Source organism: Pseudophryne corroboree, chromosome 1 (genome assembly GCF_028390025.1).
Source record: "Pseudophryne corroboree isolate aPseCor3 chromosome 1, aPseCor3.hap2, whole genome shotgun sequence".
Taxonomy (NCBI): domain Eukaryota; kingdom Metazoa; phylum Chordata; class Amphibia; order Anura; family Myobatrachidae; genus Pseudophryne; species Pseudophryne corroboree.
The window spans coordinates 57,827,394-57,833,853 of NC_086444.1; the positions used below are offsets into that span (position 1 = coordinate 57,827,394).

Genomic DNA, 6,460 nt, shown 5'->3' on the forward strand with positions numbered 1-6,460 from the left:
TATAAATGATACATAATCCGTTCCCCCATATCCCTATAAATGATAAATAATCTGTTCCCCCATATCCCTATAAATGATAAATAATCCGTTCCCCCATATCCCTATAAATGATAAATAATCCGTTCCCCCATATCCCTATAAATGATAAATAATCCGTTCCCCCATATCCCTATAAATGATAAATAATCCGTTCCCCCATATCCCTATAAATGATAAATAATCCGTTCCCCTATATCCCTATAAATAATCTGTTCCTCCATATCCCTATAAATGATAAATAACTAGTGTAATGCAGGACGTTGTACCATACATAGTACTTGTATTCCCATAAATGTATATGTTCATATACTGTAAACTAGTCTTAAGCAGCCTGGGGCTCTCTAGCTGTACATGTCCAAGCCTTTGCTTGTCAGTGCATGCTGAAACTTGTAGTTCCTGAGCAATTTGAAAACCACGATTCAAAATTATAGTTGAAACATGTAAGGAACACACAGTACAGGTAACCAGCCACCCACAGTACATAAGCACAGTATCGTGTATTAGAACTCTATATGGGTTACAGTCAAAGGGGCAGATTTAACTAGGAGGGATATTCTTATCACTCGTTACGAATGATTAGTGGTGCTCCAGCCAATCAGCACCCGAATGTGTTTGAAAAACGACAGTTAGGAGCAGATTGGCTGGAGCACCATTTATCACTTGTAACAAGTGATAAGAAGAATATCTCTCGTTGTTAAATCTTCCCCTAAACAGTTTATTAAACAAAAACACTGACTGATCCACCTATAAAAGCCAGTCTGTGGTTCAGATTCAGGACCAATCACTGTAACATGTAGTTATAGTGTCATTAATTCTGAATATCAACAGTAGGGAAATTACACATATGGATTATTGGACAAATAGGCAAAGCGGTTTCAAGATGCCCCCGACCCGACGCAGGAACCCAGTGAAAACCAAGACATGATCAATCACATCGCAACACGCAGACATCTCCATATTATAAACATAAATATTCCCATCACAACAAACCATTTCAGAGAGGAATTCCAAGTGGCTTATAACTATAGTGGTTGAAACTTAATAACACAGGATCACAGACAAGCCTGTCAGAAAGAATCAGATGTCTGGAAGTCTGGATACACAGGACTGTCAGAGAAAACTCATTTCTGTTGTGAAGTGGATGAGAAAAAAAACTTGTTTGAACAGGTGGATCCGCAAGGTGTCTGTGACAGAGGAGACACAATAATGCTAGCACAGGGGGGTATGGCATAATAGCACAGGGGGGGGGGGGGATATGGCATACTAGCACAGGGGGGGATATGGCATACTAGCAAAGGGGGGGATATGGCATACTAGCACAGGGGGGGATATGGCATACTAGCACAGGGGGGGGGGGGGGTATGGCATACTAGCACAGGGGGGGGGGTATGGCATACTAGCACAGGGGGGGGATATGGCATACTAGCACAGGGGGGGGGGATATGGCATACTAGCACAGGGGGGGGGGATATGGCATACTAGCACAGGGGGGGGGATATGGCATACTAGTACAGGGGAGGGGGTTATGGCATACTAGCACGGGAGGGGGGATATGGCATAATAGCACAGGGCGGGGGATATGGCATAATAGCACAGGGGGGGGGGATATGGCATAATAGCACAGGGGGGGGATATGGCATAATAGCACAGGGGGGGGATATGGCATAATAGCACAGGGGGGGGATATGGCATAATAGCACAGGGGGGGGGATATGGCATAATAGCACAGGGGGGGGATATGGCATAATAGCACAGGGGGGGGGGGATATGGCATAATAGCACAGGGGGGGGGATATGGCATAATAGCACAGGGGGGGGGATATGGCATAATAGCACAGGGGGGGGGATATGGCATAATAGCACAGGGGGGGGGATATGGCATAATAGCACAGGGGGGGGATATGGCATAATAGCACAGGGGGGGGATATGGCATAATAGCACAGGGGGGGATATGGCATAATAGCACAGGGGGGGATATGGCATAATAGCACAGGGGGGAATATGGCATAATAGCACAGGGGGGGGATATGGCATAATAGCACAGGGGGGGGATATGGCATAATAGCACAGGGGGGGGGGTATGGCATAATAGCACAGGGGGGGGTATGGCATAATAGCACAGGGGGGGGGATATGGCATAATAGCACAGGGGGGGATATGGCATAATAGCACAGGGGGGGTATGGCATAATAGCACAGGGGGGGGTATGGCATAATAGCACAGGGGGGGGTATGGCATAATAGCACAGGGGGGGGTATGGCATAATAGCACAGGGGGGGTATGGCATAATAGCACAGGGGGGGGATATGGCATAATAGCACAGGGGGGGGATATGGCATAATAGCACAGGGGGGATATGGCATAATAGCACAGGGGGTGATATGGCATAATAGCACAGGGGGTGATATGGCATAATAGCACAGGGGGGGATATGGCATAATAGCACAGGGGGGGATATGGCATAATAGCACAGGGGGGGATATATCATAATAGCACAGGGGGGGATATATCATAATAGCACAGGGGGGGATATGGCATAATAGCACAGGGGGGGATATGGCATAATAGCACAGGGGGGGATATGGCATAATAGCACAGGGGGGGATATGGCATAATAGCACAGGGGGGGATATGGCATACTAGCACAGGGGGGGATATGGCATACTAGCACAGGGGGGGATATGGCATACTAGCACAGGGGGGGGGGGATATGGCATACTAGCACAGGGGGGGGGGATATGGCATACTAGCACAGGGGGGGGGATATGGCATACTAGCACAGGGGGGGGGGATATGGCATACTAGCACAGGGGGGGGGGATATGGCATACTAGCACAGGGGGGGGATATGGCATACTAGCACAGGGGGGGGGATATGGCATACTAGCACAGGGGGGGATATGGCATACTAGTACAGGGGGGGATATGGCATACTAGTACAGGGGGGGGATATGGCATACTAGCACGGGGGGATATGGCATACTAGCACGGGGGGATATGGCATACTAGCACGGGGGGATATGGCATACTAGCACGGGGGGATATGGCATACTAGCACGGGGGGGGGATATGGCATATTAGCACAGGAGGGGGATATGGCATACTAGCACTGGGGGGGGATATGGCATACTAGCACAGGGGGGGGGGATATGGCAAACTAGCACAGGGGGGATATGGCAAACTAGCACGGGGGGGATATGGCATACTAGCACGGGGGGGGATATGGCATACTAGCACGGGGGGGTATGGCATACTAGCACAGCGGGGGATATGGCATAATAGCACGGGGGGGGGGTATGGCATATTAGCACGGGGGGGGGGATATGGCATATTAGCACAGGAGGGGGATATGGCATACTAGCACTGGGGGGGGAAATGGCATACTAGCACAGGGGGGGGGGATATGGCAAACTAGCACGGGGGGGATATGGCAAACTAGCACGGGGGGGGATATGGCATACTAGCACGGGGGGGGGATATGGCATACTAGCACGGGGGGGGTATGGCATACTAGCACAGCAGGGGATATGGCATAATAGCACAGGGGGGGATATGGCATAATAGCACAGGGGGGGATATGGCATAATAGCACAGGGGGGGGATAAGGCATAATAGCACAGGGGGGGGATAAGGCATAATAGCACAGGGGGGGGGGATATGGCATACTAGCACAGGGGGGGGATATGGCATACTAGCACAGGGGGGGGGGATATGGCATACTAGCACAGGGGGGGGGGATATGGCATACTAGCACATGGGGGGGGTTATGGCATACTAGCACAGGGGGGGGGGATATGGCATATTAGCACAGGGGGGGATATGGCATATTAGCACAGGGGGGGGGATATGGCATATTAGCACAGGGGGGGGGATATGGCATATTAGCACAGGGGGGGGGATATGGCATATTAGCACAGGGGGGGGGATATGGCATATTAGCACAGGGGGGGGGGGATATGGCATATTAGCACAGGGGGGGGGATATGGCATATTAGCACAGGGGGGGGGATATGGCATACTAGCACAGGGGGGGGATATGGCATACTAGCACAGGGGGGGATATGGCATACTAGCACAGGGGGGGATATGGCATACTAGCACGGGGGGGGGATATGGCATACTAGCACAGGGGGAAGGATATGGCATACTAGCACAGGGGGAAGGATATGGCATACTAGCACAGGGGGGGGAATATGCCATACTAGCACAGGGGGGGATATGGCATACTAGCACAGGGGGGTATAGCATACTAGCACAGGCGGGTATAGCATACTAGCACAGGGGGATATGGCATACTAGCACAGGGGGGGGATATGGCATACTAGCACAGGGGGGGATATGGCATACTAGCACAGGGGGGGGATATGGCATACTAGCACAGGGGGGGATATGGCATACTAGCACAGGGGGGGATATGGCATACTAGCACAGGGGGGGGATATGGCATACTAGCACAGGGGGGGGGATATGGCATACTAGCACAGGGGGGGGGGTATGGCATACTAGCACGGGGGGGATATGGCATACTAGCACAGGGGGGGGGGATATGGCATACTAGCACAGGGGGGGGGGGGATATGGCATACTAGCACAGGGGGGGGGGATATGGCATACTAGCACAGGGGGGTATAGGATACTAGCACAGGGGGGTATAACATAGTATAAGGGCTTTTAGGGATTGCAGACTTCACAGCCTAAGGACTGAATAAATGTCACAGCTGTTTGAGAACATATTTTTTCATATACAGTTAGATAGGCGTTCCACGTAACAGGGGGGGGGGGATATGGCATACTAGCACGGGGGGGGGGGGGGGGTATGGCATACTAGCATGGGGGGGATATGGCATACTAGCACAGGGGGGGGATATGGCATACTAGCACAGGGGGGGGATATGGCATATTAGCACAGGGGGGGGGGGTATGGCATACTAGCACAGGGGGGTATAGGATACTAGCACAGGGGGGTATAACATAGTATAAGGGCTTTTAGGGATTGCAGACTTCACAGCCTAAGGACTGAATAAATGTCACAGCTGTTTGAGAACATATTTTTTCATATACAGTTAGATAGGCGTTCCACGTAACGTCTCGCAGCATCGTCTGCTTTCCAAACCACTCCATGGCCAACGTAAATGATGATGAATGGGAATTAAAAGGAATTCAAAATGTCCACACACAAATACTGCCAAAGCTGTCAATCACAGTCTACAAACTGGGCTCATTCAGAAACTTAGCAATCTCTTTGCATGCAGTGGGAGATGGCAGAGGCTGAGCAATACAAGGGTGGCACATTCTACATACTACCTGGCATACTGTGAAATTGGGTAGCTTTAAAAATAAATGATAGATAGATAGATAGATAGATAGATAGATAGATAGATAGATAGATAGATAGACAGATGAAAAACCCCAAGTTTTGAAGTGCTGCAAGTTTCAGGCCTGATAACAGCACCCCCTCCTTCATTTATATTATGCACATGGGTTTTGCACAGATCATAGGTGCCAGACAGCCCTCTCAGAAGGGAGGGAGGTGCAATATAATATACAGTACAGATATACAGATCTACACAGTACCTGTTCCCTGGCTGTGCAGTGCTGAGACGCTGCTGGCTTCTGTCTGGTGAATGTATCAGCCCATTGCACGGCACACAGCTCTGTTACACTGTTGCTTCCATTTCCTCCTCTGCAGTCATCAGGGGAAGGCTGGCTGTGGAGGATGGATACAGTGTGAGGGATCAGGTGCAGTGCATGCAGGGAGCACACTGGCGGCAGATCCCTGGGATCCACTCTCCCACCCAGACACACAGCTCTCTCCTGCTCCCAGCCCAATGACAGGCTGCAGCTCTCCGCTGGGTCCTACACTCCACCCCTCTGCATGCTGGTGACAGCCTCCTGCAGTAATATACTCATCCTTCCTCATATCCTTACTGGGGAGACAAGGACTTGTATACAGTACAATGTCTGCTGCTCTCTGTATTATACAGTATGTGCTCTAACTCATATACACATAAGCTAATGAGACTTCCCACTGAGCTGCAAAATGATATACTGTACTGTATAGGCAGTGTATAGCTTATGATGTGCACATGGTTTTATAGCAAGGTAACCAGATCTGTAGGAACATTTTTGAGACCTTTAAATAGACACCAAACTCTCAATTCAATGAAATAGTGAAAACAAGAACTAATATCATACAGTACAATAGAGCGCAGTAACTAAAACTAAATGAATAAGGCATATTTATCACAATCCGCACCTCAGAAGTGGATGGGTTGTGATAAAGTCACCCCAAATCGCACTGCGATAATTGAATACTTTGCAGGGATGTATCAATTATGGCATGCATGGATGGACAGAGTTGCGAGATGGCATGCATGGACGGACAGAGTTGCAAGATGGCATGCATGGACGGACAGAGTTGC

At 49.9% G+C, this 6,460-nt stretch overlaps 1 protein-coding gene across 2 annotated transcripts in view; it reads right to left on the reverse strand.

Annotated features, from left to right (window-relative positions):
- The window catches only part of RAB27B (RAB27B, member RAS oncogene family), a 450,874-nt gene extending 444,985 nt beyond the window's left edge, over nt 1-5,889 (reverse strand). Inside the window, exon 1 of one of the 2 annotated variants that reach the window (XM_063959930.1) lies at nt 5,613-5,889. The gene's annotated coding sequence lies outside the window, so the exon portion shown is untranslated. The remainder of the gene's footprint in view (nt 1-5,612) is intronic. The other variant, XM_063959910.1, reaches the window with a different exon arrangement.
- Between the last annotated feature and the right edge of the window lie 571 nt (nt 5,890-6,460).